Here is a 14,676-nt window from a genome sequence, read left to right as displayed (position 1 = left end):
TAAAGCCTGCTGCGTGCCCGGCAAGCATTCTACGGTTGATTGACAGGCCCTGTGGTTTTAGACTTGAGCACCGCTCATTCAGTTCTGGCTGTGGATGCTCTCTGGCAATTGTAGGTCACATGTTCCTGAAGTGCTGAGAAATAGGAGCGTGCTGTCTTGGCAGTGTTTCCCAGTGAGATTGGCTACATCATTGGTGGCTCATTCCCACAGTGCAGTAATGTACATCCATCCTTAATGGGGAGGTCAGAATGTTTGATGCCATAGGGCATATGTACTAGATTCATTAGAAGTGTTTGTATATCTATTAGAAAACTATGTACAGCATGCTGTAAAAATAAATATATACACATCTATGTCTAGAGAAATGTACCAACATGAATAGTGATTATCTAAGCACTGTAATCTTTTCTTTGCATTCCTATTTTTCTATTTCTCTCAAAGCTTCTGTAAGAAGTATGTAGTATTTTAATGTAAAAATTTAATGAACATAAACTTACCTCTGTTGGTTTAAAAATACTTATTGTCTCCCATAAGTTGGCAGTGGGATATAGAGCAGAGATGAGCATGCAAGGGCAGATTATCATAGGATTTGTGTTCTAGAAGCTTCCCCCAAATTACTGTTTTATCTTCAAATAATGGTTCTTCCAAGAAAGGCAGTGAACAACGAATGTGTTCCAAGGATGAGGCTTTGGGAAAACGCATACATTTCTGGCATTGTTGGAAAGAGGGCTATTATTTTTAGATAAATTTTGATGGAAGGGCAGGTGCTTTCTGGTGAATTCTGGAAGGTATACTCTCAACAAAACGATGCAAAACATTGAAATAGCTAATAACGCAAACAAGAAAATTATCTGGTAATTCCTCGAAGTGAAATAAAGTCCATCAACTTCTCCTTGGTGTCAAAAGATATCCAGATGCTACAAAGCCTGGTGGCAGAAGCCTTAGAAGCATTTCAGAAATGTGTGAGATGGAGTTGGTAAGCAAGAATAATTTTGGCGTCAGCCATGGCTTGTGTTCTATACATAGGATATCACATATGGCCTGCCCTGCAAAGAAAAACTAAACAAAGTAATGTTCTGCCAAATTATGCAGCCCCAGTCCTAAAGATAACCAGTTTTTTTAAAAAAAAAAAGAATACCCATTTCCCAAGTTGATATGAGTCCCTACCTTTGTTTTTTTTTTATAGTTTAAATGCATTTCAGAATGCTTTTTATCTTTTTAAACAACATTTAAATTCTTTCCCCACAAACAATACAAGACAAAATTGGCCCCAGAAGCAATCACAAGCATCCTATAGGACTGGATATCAATATGACATCACACCCTGGGACCATTCGGTAGCCTCTGTTCTTCACTTCTATTGTAGACACCCTGGTCAGAGAGAAAACATTTCATTTACTTTTTAAAATTGGTACTTTTGGAGTGTATGTGTGTGTACATGTTTGTGTGCTCATATCATCATGTACATGCAGGTATGTGAGTGTGTGCTTGCATGTGTGTGTATGTGACTCACAAGTGCCACAAGCAGGTCACTGAGTGCAGGAGCTCAAGTCAGAAATCTGGATGCAGAAACTGAAGCAGAAACCCTGAAGGAACACTTGGCTTGCTTGCTCCCCACGGCTTGCTTAGCCTGCTTTCTTATACACTCAGGACCACCTGCCTAGGGGTGGCACCATCCGCTGTGGAGTGCTCCCCTCCCACATCAATTATTAACCAAGAAAAATGCCCCACAGGGTTGCCCACAGGCTAATCTGCTGGTAACATTTCCCCCAAATGAGTCTACCTTGTGTCAAGCTGATTAAAAAGAAAAGAAAAACTAAGCAGGACAGCGGAGCTTGCTGCCACAGACATCTTTCTTTCTGGGACAAGATGTTTCCCTCTCTATTCAGACTCCTAGGACAATTAGCTCAAAAGAGAGAGAGAGAGAGAGAGAGAGAGAGAGAGAGAGAGAGAGAGTATGTGAGTGGAGCCATCTCCATCTCCCTGCCTGATTCAAATCCTCAGGAGCTGAACAGTTGGGATTCTGTCCTTCCTCCCACTGCTCAGCTACCCAGATCCAGCATCAGCCGCTGGTAATGCTTAAATGCCTTCCATCACAGCAGAGGGTCCTTTGCAATCAAGAAAAACAGGAGTCTCTGCACACCGGGTTCGTGAAGGGCAATTGAGAAAGGCAACTCTATTTTTCTGAAGCATCTCGGTCTGTGGATCTTGGAGTCAAAAGAAAGGGGACTTTGCAAACTGAGAGAATGACATGGGAACTTGGGCAAAGGTGCTTTTTCACAGCGTGGCCTTCAGCAGGTAACTCAACAGTTCTGAAGTCCATGTTCTTACTATATAGACAATGGTAACAGCACCCTCACCATGAAACTGTAGGAGTCTCAGTGGTGACTAGGGAAAGAGGTGGAGACATCTTCCTAAGGTTTGGTTAGCATGGTGCCTTCTATCTCACAGGGGTTCAGATCATGCTCAGTTACTACGGAAATCACACCAGTCTCAATGACCATGGTCACAAATAACACAGCAGTGCATGTGGATTTTTTTTTTTTGCCATAATTCTTCTGCTATCCACCTTTGTATACCAAAAACTGACTTGAGCTCTTTAACTATTCATTTATGGTAGACATGGCTGCCTCTCCTGAAAATTCTTGTGTTTAAATTTTAAGTTTCAATCATGAGTTAGGGGCTCATTCTGGATCCCAAAGTATTTCAAGTATCTTTTATCCAATAGCGTGCATTTGTAAGTTGCAAACCTCCTCTTTTTGCTTGACTGCTGCATCCACAGGTTAGGCATAGCAATGTAAAGCTTTCACGCATGTGACCCCAAACCTTTTAAATGCTTCTTAGAAGTTCTTCACTCTCCTGGAAGATTCCCCCATAATCCCTGGTACAGAAAACAAGCACTGGGTGCAGGCCATCTGTCTCTCCATCCTGTCACACTGACCCACAGGACTAACAGGCACAATACCAACCAGTGTATATGTTCCACAGGGGCAGACTAAGATCATTCATGGATGGCTTCCTCATATCCAACATAGCCACGGGTGACTTGAATAAACAATCTCAAGCACTAATAAGATACATTTTTAATGCTATTTGGGGGTTGAGGAAATTGAGGGTGAATGTCACAAAGGTACCATCAGAACTATGGCCAGGATCCCACGTTGACTCAATTCAACCCATCCCAAGAGATTCAATTCAACTTTGGCTGACAGTTGGCTGATTTTCCTGTTTCTTTTCAAAGGCACACATGACCTCTTACTCTTCTATATGTTCATATAGCACACAGAAGGATCCAACAAGATACTATTAAATTAACATAATTACATTTGTTACTATGATTAATTATTCACTGTCTCTTGAAGTATTGTAGACTGTAACGAAGCAGGAAGGACTTTCCAACTCCTAACACAGGATTAAACCTTAAAAACCCTTCTCAAGTCTTGAACTTTGGGGACTTAGATGGTTGGTTTCATTAATGTCTTCATTTTAGAAATACAGAGACGGAAGACTGCAGGCGTCCGGTAGCCCGAGAGTCCATTTAAAGGAAGCATGGGACAGCCGCCACTTATCCACACTCTGAGCCACCTGGGAAAGAGATCTCCCAACTACCTCCCTTGGGCTTGGACTCATTCTCTTTCCTGTTCTTTCCTTGTTGTACTTCTGACTGACAGATGAAACCAGTCCAGAGGCTCGCAGCAGAGCCAAACTCTGAGGTACAGCTCAGTTCTCCTAAACTGCAGCCTGCTTGACTTTCCCTTCCAAATCTGGTCTCCCAAAGCCTCTAACCCTCCTCTCCGCCCTCTCCACTAGCGTCTTGCTTCTTAATCCTCCTTCTAGTTCGATTTGGATACTTTTTTGAATTATATTCTCTTTTTGTCAACTAAAAATGAGCCATAATTTCAGTCTCCAGAGTGATAAACAGTTCTTTGCAGATGCATAAAACTAAATTTGCTTGTATATTTCCACATATTCCCAAAGCCAACTGGATTAAAGACCAATAAATAACTCAGTTCGTACCTCTCCTTCCAACCCCAAGAAAACAACAACATAAATAAGACCAAGCTGATGAGTCTGGATGACAGGTGATGATTCAAGTCTCATCTTTAAAAACGTCACCGGAGGCTTTTGTAAATCTGTATTATGCTAAAGCTAAATTACAGCCCAAACAAATGATATTTAGAGAGAGAGGCAGAGCCAAATTAAGTTGGCTGTTGATTATATGTTGTGATTAAACCAAACGAGTTAGACTCCTTGATAATAAAAATGGTTGATGGACTCGGAAGCTTTATTACATAATGATTGACGAAGCAGATTTATCCCACAGAGATGAAAAAATATCAGAAAAATATTCAACAGTAGTTGAATGTGCTGGTGCTGACCTATAATGCCAGCCCTTGTCCGTAAAAAGAAGAGCAATCAGATCTCAAAGGCAGTCTGGGAGATATGAGACTGCCTCAACCCTGACCCCACGTCCGTGTTTTCAGGATTCATTCTCTCAATACCCTCCCAAAACACAAAAAGGAGAAAAGTGTTTCTGAGTTGCAGGCCAAAAAAAGAGCTCGAGTCTTAATGCAAGTCAGGACCTTAGCCACGTTGTATAACAGTGAGTTACACTGACTGGATCTCCTGGGGGAGCTGGGGCGCGCCATGTGTGGATGGGTCTTTTTCTATGACAGTGGTAAGTTTTACTTTCGGCAGTTGTTGGCCAGACTGTGTTCGACCAACCATCCCGCTGAAGAACAAAAGAAAATCCTGACAAATTGTAAAAAAGAAAAGTCTAGATTTGATCCAGTTGGTCTGCCTTTAGCTTAGTTTTAAAAAGACCCAAAGGAACCAAAAACAAACGTGACAAATGGAACAGAAATAGCAAAATGTTAAACTTCATCTCAGCTCTATACATACTTATATTAAATAAAAACAGATCAAATACTCCAATTAAAAGACAGATATCAAATTGTATTTCAAAAAACCAAAGTCCAATTATGTTATCTCTACAAGTGTATATTATATATACTATATATATTATATATGTAAATTAGAAAACTATGGAACACATCAGGCAGGAGAGAACTGGTATGATCATCCTAAATCAGAATATCAAAATAAACAGTTTTCCTAGAGATGAAGCGGACCATTTCTAAATATCAAGTACTCACCGTAGGAGTGGGGAGATGGCTCCAAAGATAAGAGCACTTGCAGCATAAGCATGTGGACCTGAGCTCAGAACCTTAGTCCCACATACAAAAAAAAAAAAATCAGAGTGTGGATCACACGTGACCCTGGAACCTCTGTGGGGGCAGAGATGGAAGGATCATGAGGCCTTACGCACTACCAGCCCAGCTCCAGGTTTAGTGAGAGACCCTGCATCAAGGGATTAGGATAGAGAGCGATAGAACACAACACCAGATGTCCTCCTTTGTTGTCTGCAGGAGTGCATGCGTATGTGCATCTGCATACACACACACGCACACACACACACACACACACACACACTCAAGCATGTATCATAAATACTATTAAGACTATTAATTAACCAAGGAGGCATAATAAACTTAAGTGAATATATATATATGGTGTGTGTGTGTGAATATATGTGTGTATATATGCATTTATGTGTGTATATAAAGATCACAAATACTTGTGAGGAAAATATTGATGAAAATGAACAGAGGTGACAATCATAGTGGGTCACAACCCCTTCGACAAACCTCTGTCTCCCAAAATATTTGCATTACAATTCATAACATTAACAAAATTACAGTTATGAAGTAGCAACAAAAGTAATTTTACGATTGGGGGTCATCATGGCCTGAGAAACTGTATTAAAAGGTCACTGCTTTAGGAAGGTTGAGAACCACTGTCCTAAGGGTCCCATAACCTTCCCAAACAGTGCCAACAGCTAGGGAACAAGTGTTAAAATATACACGCCTGTGGGGAACATTTCTTATTCAAAGCACAACAGCCTGCTTCGTGTGCATTCCCCACTAACATTTCATTAATGTGTACATAGCATCAAGATTAATGGTAACACTAGTTATGATATCTACAGTACTCAGGGCCCTTACGGGGGCTTTCCCCTGATTTCTGAGGTAAGAGAACACAGGCTAAGTCATTGAAAGTTTGAGCATGGTGATTACACAATACTAAGACACTGTGACTGCTGTTGACTGGAGACAATGAGATAAAAACTGGCTTCTATCCGGCAACTATATCATACAATGGTTTTCACGTATTAAAACAGTAACTTACTCTGGTGGGAGAGGACATGACAGTATTTGCTATACACTCAATTCCTTGATTTTTTTTGTTTCTTCTCTGACTAATTAATTTTGAATTGATATATAATATAATGCCGGGTGGTGGTGATGCACGTCTTTAATCCCAGCACTCGGGAGGCAGAGGCAGGCAGATATCAGTGAGGTTGAGGCCAGCCTGGTCTACAAAATGAGTTCCAGGACAGGCTCCAAAGCTACACAGAGAAACCCCATCTCAAAAAAACCAAAAGAAAAGATATATAATATAATAATACTCACATACACAATCATTTTTGCTGTTGTTTAACGGGGATTTGAACCTAGGGCATCACAAACGTTAGGCAAATGAACTGCATCCCTGGTCCCTTTGGGCTGTTTGAGACAGGCTTACTGAGCAGTTGACACATTGAACTTGCACACTTCCTGCTTCGACCATTGAGGTGTTCTGAGTACATTCCTGCATCATAAGACCTGGCCAACGTGTACAACTCAGCTCACAGACAATGGAGAGGGGCAAAGACATGCACTTAGGAGGCTCAATTGTTTTTAAGCTAAAAGATTATTTCTTCTTAGGATAAAATCATGTAAATTTGTTTGCTTCAGGAACTGGATTAGATGCCCTTGGGGGAGAGAAGTATATTAATTTTAGCTCAATTTGCATTTTAGTACAATGCCATTTCCAGTTTGGAGTGTGGAGAAGAGGGAAGCTGTCTGGATTCCAGGTCATAAAAGGGGGCACAGTAGAGCCGTGTCTCCTGCTGTTCATGTTGGCATTGCTGGGGCTCAGAGAGGTGAGATCCCTCCCAACTTCTTATGCCCATCTTTCCATTTCGTCCTCTTCCAAGAACAGACCCTACTTCCCAAAAGTTCTACGATCTCGCAGAATAGCTCGACCAGCTGAGGACCAAGTGTTCAAAGACGTTACCCCTTGGGAGACATTTCACATCCAAACCGTAGCACATTCAAGGTGATTAATGTGATAATTACTCTGCTTTGACTGTATTCAAAATCATGCTGCATCCAATAAATAAATGCATCTATGATGTGTCAATCCAACATAAACCGAAATGGAAACCAAAACAAAAATGAGACTCAGGACTTAGGTCATCCCCCTCGGCACTCAGGCGCGTTCAGGGAAGAGACACTGGGGACACCAGGCTTCCGTCCCTGTGTGCCTTCTTCTGATCTAATAGCCACTGTGCCAGGCCAGCTGGATCAGAGACACAGCAGGAGAACTGGGTGGAGGTAAAACGAAGGCCAGTCCTTGCTCAGCCTGTGACTGTGTTCCCTGGGCCAGGTCAGCGAGTAGCCATCCCACTACGAAGAGGCTAGAAGGGGGCGGACCCGTTCTCTGTAATTAGTTTGTTCTACCTTCCAGATTTCATAACAGGAAAGGAGAGGAACACACAGGGCAAGCTCGTCTTCACTGTGGGGATGTCATCCTTGTGGGGGCCTCTTCCAATAGTCAGCACCTGAGTAAAGCCCAGTCCCAAAAGATCTCCTCTAAAACCACAGAAGACTGAAGAGATCAATCTCGAGTGGGTGGTGTCCAGCAGGTGTTCAATAGATTGCTGTCACGTGACACTACCACTCCCCTCTCTCTTTCCACCCGGCAGGAGAGGACACTACAGGAAGTCCCAGCAGACCCTTGTTCAAAAAGGCAGCGGAATTCTTTCCTACAGGTGCCTTGCGGTCAGCCCATTTAGATTTCCCAAAACCCAACCCTTGTTAATTATTCCACATTTTTCCCATGATGTCACAAGTAAAACTACATGCTCTAGAAACAAATAGTCTTCAAAAATATCCTAGGGTTGGTACAATCACCGGCTTTGGTGATGTTTCAATGTTAAAATTAAAACGAGAGAGTACATTGTGGGTTTAAGGCTCCTTTACTTTCTCCAGAGTGAACACAACTGTTCTGCAGATCCATGTGTGGAAAGTCTAAAACACAAATTGAAAGTTGGATTGGAAATCCCCCCTGAAAAAAAAATCTGGCTCTGTCAGTTCTTTGGGAAAATACAGAATTAGCTGGCTAATTCTGTTCTAGCACCCCTCTGCTTGGCAAAGAGTGATTTAGACTATTTCCTGTCAACCCGCTAAATCAAAAACCATGTGCTTTCCAGGAAACCTGAAGCTACTAATTACCCAGGCCGTGTTTGCCTTTATGCCTTTTCTGTGTGGTGTGCGAGCGCCCTGCCCCTCTGTGACGTGGTGGGCGGTGAGGATTCCCTGCACAGAGAGCTGAGCGTTTTGTTTTGTTCCTGGCAACGTCATGGAAGCACAACCGCTGTCAACCCCACTGTAATTTGGCTGACGCCCACGGAAAACAACGCCTCTCTGAAGTGGGGGGGGGGGGGGGTGGCTGGAGAGGCTTTAGGACATCCGAGGGCCCCGCGGAGCAGCTGTTTCCACACATCCAGCCCTAAGGGCTTGGGTGGCTCCTTTATTTGCTGAAGAGACCCCATTTTCTTGCTGCTCAGCTTCAGCCCTCCATCCTGCCCTTGAGTTCCAGGTATGCTTGCTGCTCCTTGCTTTGACAGCTGGAGACTTTGTATTCTCTCTTGGTCCCACATTCTGTCCAGAACTCGGACCTCCAGCAATACTAGAGTTCTCCCAAGGAATTCCCGTGGAGGAGGTCTGTACTGCCTCTAACTCTAACTCCAGTAGAGGTGAGAGACTCCTAGTGGATCATCACACACAAAGGGCTTCACTAAAACATTACAAAACTTTTTTTATTTCTTTTTTTAAATTGTTTTTTAATTGAAATTTTGCATACCAAACCCAGTTCCCACTCCCTCTCCTCCTCCTGCTCCCTTCACCTTCCCCCCCCCCCCACACACACACCCATCCACTCCTCAGAGAGGGTTAACTCCTATGGGGAGTTAACAAAGTCTATCATACGGCTTTGAGGTAGGACCAAGGTCCTGCCCACTATATCTAGGCTGAGTAAGAGAATGGGCTCCAAAAAGCCAGTTCAAGCAGCACAAAGCTTTCTGCTTTGAGAGACAAGAGCCAACTCAGAGAGATAAGAGAGGTGAATTAACAAATCCTAAAGCAGGTGTTTAGGAGCATTGCTCAGACCCCAGCCTCCTTCACTCACACCCTCAACAAGGGCACCCCACCTGGCCGCTGTCTTCTCCGTGCGCTGTTTTTCTCTGGCTGTACCGTCCACAGCCGAGAGATTTCCCAGCATGACCTGGTATCCTTCTATTAAATACGCAAAGAAGAATGTCCCTAAAAATGTCGAGTGAAGAAAAATAAGGCACAAAAAAAAAAAAAAAAAAAAAAAAAAACCACGGAGTGAGCCTGCTCCAAGCTGCGTGCAGGTGCGCGGTAGGTCGCTAGCGATGGCTGCTCTCCAGAAACCGTGCAGTGAGATGCAGGAGAAGCGGTGCTCGGTTCTTACTCCGTGCCATTCTATTGTTTAACATTGTATAATGCAATGTTGACCCTATACTTTTCAAAATGACTCTATACTCTGCATCCACCTTTCAGCTTATGCTATGTCACTCCCTATGCATTGTAGACACCTTTAAAAAATGTTAAACTTCCATGACACACTTGCAGAAGTCAGGACAACTTCGCGAAGTCGGTGCTCTCCTTCCACCTTTATGTGGGTTCTCAGGTTTAATTCCGGTTTTGAGGCTTTGCGTGCCAAGGCCTTTACCTATGGAGCTATCTCACTGGCCCTTATTATACCTTATTAGAGTGTTTTTATTTTATTTGCCCATTCCTTAAGATATGGTTGTTACTTATTTTACTTATCCATATGCTATAATCATCTTATATACTATTGCTATTAGTTCTTTAAACAAGTAGTTATTTCAAAATAAATTAAAAATAAGGAAAATAAAATACTTTCGTTGGAGGACCTTGAGACGCCTTGGTGGTTAAGAGCATGTACTGCTCTTCCAGAGGACCAGAGATTGGTCCCCAGCACCCAAATCAGGTGGCTCACAACTGCCTATAACTGCAGCTCTGGGGATCTAACGCTCTCTTCTGGCCTCCTCCCGCATTGCACTCAGACGCACATACCCACGCAGGGACAGACACATACCCACATAACTAAAAATAAAACTTAAATGTCAATAAAATATTTTCTTTTACCTTTGCTTTTTCTTTCTCTGGTTCTCTCCCTTTATAGTTAATGATACAACATTTTTTTTCCAACTTTTTGTAAAGTCCGTTATAGTGTTTCTTGCAGAAACTTTTTATTGGTGATGAATTTTATACATTTTTGTTTGACTTGCTGAGGAAGTCTCTGCTCCCCCAAGCTCTCACTGGGTAAGAATTCTGCACTGGTGGGTTTGTCTTACAGCTCTCTCACTATATAACACTGTTCTTTTCTGGTGTGCAAGGGTTCTGATGGGAATTTTGCTGCAATTTTTATTTATATAAATTTTTTATATTTATTCCTAGTATTTTAAATACAAGGCATATTTTAACATCCTCAGGTTTGGTCCAAAGATTCCTCTTCATCTTTAATTCTCTGTAGTTTGAGGATAATAAACTACACGGAGCTTTCTCGCTTCATTCTGCTGCTGTTCTCTGAACTTCCTGGATCTGGGATTTGGTGTCTGGGCATAGCATGGAAAAGTTCCTGCTATTGCTAGCTCAATTATCCCTCCTAATCTATAATGTAATTCTGATTTTCAAATTATTTTATCCTAACTTTGTCATTATTCTGTGTTTCTTGCTCCATTTTTCCTTACCGTATTTAAGCTTGTAAAGTTTGAATTGGCCAATCTTCCCTGGTTCCTTCCCACACCACATCCAATCCACAGATGAGTCCGTCAAAGCTGCTCTTTGTTTCTATCAAAGTGGAGTTTCTTACATTCCATTTTTTCTCTTTTTCTTTGACATTACAGTATAATTGCACAATTTCTCCCTTCCCTTTCCTCCCTCTCATGTGCCTCCTTCTCCCCCTACCGAGCCATCTTCTTCACATCCTCCACTTGTTCTCCTGTGTTGTCTTGCTTCTCCCATCAGCATCAGCAGCATTGCTCACACTTACTCTTGTGCTGTTGGCCTGATCATTCCGACATCTGAACCATCGTCGCTGAGTCCGGTTCTAATGTTCATCTTATCAGGCTGCTTTTCCTTGACTTTTGACATGACACATGGTGTTTTGCTGAAAGCTAAACACGATGCATTGAGCAATAGGACCTTTGGTGTGATGTTGCGTATCGATTCAATTAGGAATTACCCTAACTACTAGTATCTGTCATTGTGGGGATCAGAATCTTCCAAAGCTTCTAAAAATTTGCAACATTCATTCATCCCCGGCAATCTTGATCAAAGACACTGATGCTCAGCTTTGAGATTTGGTTGTCAGAATTTGATCTATGACTTCTTCTACGATCTGACATTTCTAATTCAGTACGTTGGAAATCCACTGTTTGACTTTTAACCAAGAGTTTTATTGTATTCATTGAAATAAAAACCTTTTTTTAAAAAAAAATGGAGTTATCTCTCATAGGTGTCTGTCTTTAACTCTTAGGTGAATGAATTTAAAAAGAAGTAAGAGTCTTACTGGGCAAGGAGTTACACCTGTAAATTCAGCAGGACCTGCCAACATTGTCAATCTCTCCCTGAAGGGAGTATGATTTCTTCCTTGCTAAGTCTGGGCCAGCTTTCTTTGCGCCCAACATGCTGGCCTCTGTACTCAACTGGCAGCTAGTCTCTTGGACCCAGACAACCTAGAAACAAGTGTTTCTACAAACCCTAAGAAGCACCTCCTCCCTCTGTCCGTCTGCGGGTGGATGGAGTGCATGGCCACCCCTAACATGAGAATACGGCTCCATTGCAAAGGCCGTGGATGAGAGAACTCAGTGACAGACAGGGCTAAGGGGCTGGTGGTGGCTGTCTTTCTGATAGCAGCCCCTTCTAATGGAGAAGGACCCTGTGAACATGAAGGGACCATGTGTGTATGCTGCCGGGGAGCCACGAACATGTGTGGGGCCTTTCTGCAGCCCCACCCTATGGCCAGGACTGAGGATTTTTCTCCTGTCCCTTAAATAACCCAGAACAAGGCTGGTGGTAATAACAGAGACTTCTCTGAAGGGCACCGAGTTAAGCAGTTGAGCAGCACAGAAACTGTACCAGCCACGAGACTACGGCAAACGCCTTCATGTTCTGGGGGACTCGGCATCCTTAAGGATAAAATGGGAACAAAGTCTCCTCCTTGGCCTTTTCTGACACTGTCTTTGGGGGTCTTGGGGCACAACTGAACAGAGCTGGAGGGTGTGGCCTCAGGCCCTCCCTTTGCTTTTACAGTTTATGCTGTGACATCTGGCCTCAGAGAGAAGTCACGGTGTGAAAGTGTTCTGTCCTGCTGGGATGCCTTGTGGAGAAAATGAGAAAGGTCTTCCTACAGTTGATACCTTTGCCTGTGGGGATTCTTGGTTGCTGCTTCATTACTTCTGTTTGACAAATATGAGGAAAAGCCAAATCAGCATCAAAACAACACGAGGAAAACAACAGGGGCATCATGGCGAAACTGCCCTGTAAGTCTCGAGTCCGTCTGCAGCCTGTCAGCTTTCTCCATTCGGTCTTCTTCATTGGCTTTGTGTACCATGGGTGGGGTCTTGGTTTGACTCAGTAGGAGAGTAGCAGAAAAAGCAATAATAATAATAATTTTAAAAGACCAGTTCTGTGCCATCTTCCCAGATGCAAAACTCTGCCATCTTGTTTCATAATCTGCTTTCAAAGGAAAGTTCATCTCTTGCAAATAAATATAGATTACATCAGTTTTAATGGCTATATAGTATTCCATTGTACCTATATACACTGCCTTGACTAAACCAATTGTCTGTATTAGAGGAACAAGATCCTCCTAGCATCTTCCCACAGATTTCTTCTATGAACACATGGAATTAAGTAGCTTAAGTGGCTAAGCATTTATCATGGTCTCTTCAGTGTAGAGGATGAAATCCAAGGCCTTGAACATGCCAAGAAGGCTTTGCTGCTGAGTTAAACACCCAGTCCCTGTTGCATTATTTGCTGAATCTGTGTGTGAAAACATGTGTAGCCGTCAGAGGGCAACTTCAGAAGTCAGGCCTCACATTCCCTCCCTCTTGTTTGAGACAGCATTTGTTTTTGTCTCTTTGCTTTGTTTTGTTGTTGTTGTTGTTTGACCTACATGGACCAGGCTGGCTAACCCTGAGCTTCCGGGAGCCTCCTGTCTCTAGTTCCCCATCATGCTGCAGGAAAAATGGGATTACAGACACAACCATGTGCAATTTTCTGTGGGTTCTAGGGAGTCAACCTGAGATCTGCATGCTCACAGCGAGCACCTTTCCCCACTGGACCATCTTCCCAGCCTCTGTCGTCTTATTTCTTTAGGCTCAGTTTCCAGACACACACAGCTACTATAAAAGGGTAGATACAGTAAAGCTTCTAAAAATGCAGTCAGCCACTTCTCAGAGATCCAGAAATATTATAGAAAATGATGCAAGACTAGCAGCAATCTGTACTTTCGATGTCAGTGTAATTTTTCCAGTTGATAGTATAGAGACATAAAAATCGTATATCATTTTCAAAAAATTAACCTTCGCGTGGTTCCTTGTAAGAGACATCGCTGTGAAGTGGTTTGATTATGGTCAAGAGTTTCCTGGAGAAGGAAGACAACAAAGGCTAAAATTGAAGGCTGGGAGGGGTACCTGAGGTGACAGAGAGGTGTGGTGGGACTTCCTTATCCGGGATAGGCAGTGGTCCGAACTTGGCCGAACTTGGAGTGCCTGGTCTGACAGACAGAGACAGAGGTGGGGCGGTGGGAGCATGTCTCACGTCTCGCTGCCACCAGGGTTCTGCTACTATTCATGAAGCCTCTCACGCTTCTGGATTGGGGGGGGGGGCGCTTTTAATAACAAAGTGTCTCTTTTAATTACAAAGTGTCTGTTTTAACAGCAAAGTGTCTCTTTTAATAACAAAGTGTCTCTTTTAAAGGCCAAGTGTCTCTTGGCCATCAAGAATGGATACTGGTCACCACAGAGAGTGAATTAAAAGCATTCTTATAGTTGCACTTTAACTAATCTCCTTAAGCACAAAATCGAGTGCACCTGCACGTGAGGACAGGCACAGACGTGCACACTCGCATAGGGCTCTAGTCTGAATTCCCTCTGGGCTTCTGTCCCTTGCTATAATTAGTCACTAGGAAATTATAATTAGCCTGTATTGCAGTTGGGTCCTAGGGACAGTCATGTAGGGTGAGTGCAAGATGATGAGGGTTGAACCTAAGAGGGAGGACAGGAGAAGAGAGGAGGAAGGAGAGGAGAGAGAGTTCTTCCCAGCATTTTTATCCTCCCTCTTATATATAAATGTAACCTTTTGTCTTTGGATATTTTCTTCATGATGACTGGGCAAGACAATAATAATAATAATAATAATAATAATAATAATAATAATAATAATAATAATAATT

The sequence above is a fragment of the Microtus oregoni genome, unplaced genomic scaffold, assembly GCF_018167655.1.
Source record: "Microtus oregoni isolate MIOR12 unplaced genomic scaffold, Mior012 000022F_ref0000154, whole genome shotgun sequence".
Lineage (NCBI taxonomy): Eukaryota > Metazoa > Chordata > Mammalia > Rodentia > Cricetidae > Microtus > Microtus oregoni.
The sequence above is the reverse complement of the archived record's forward strand: the minus strand, read 5'-3'. Positions refer to the sequence as shown.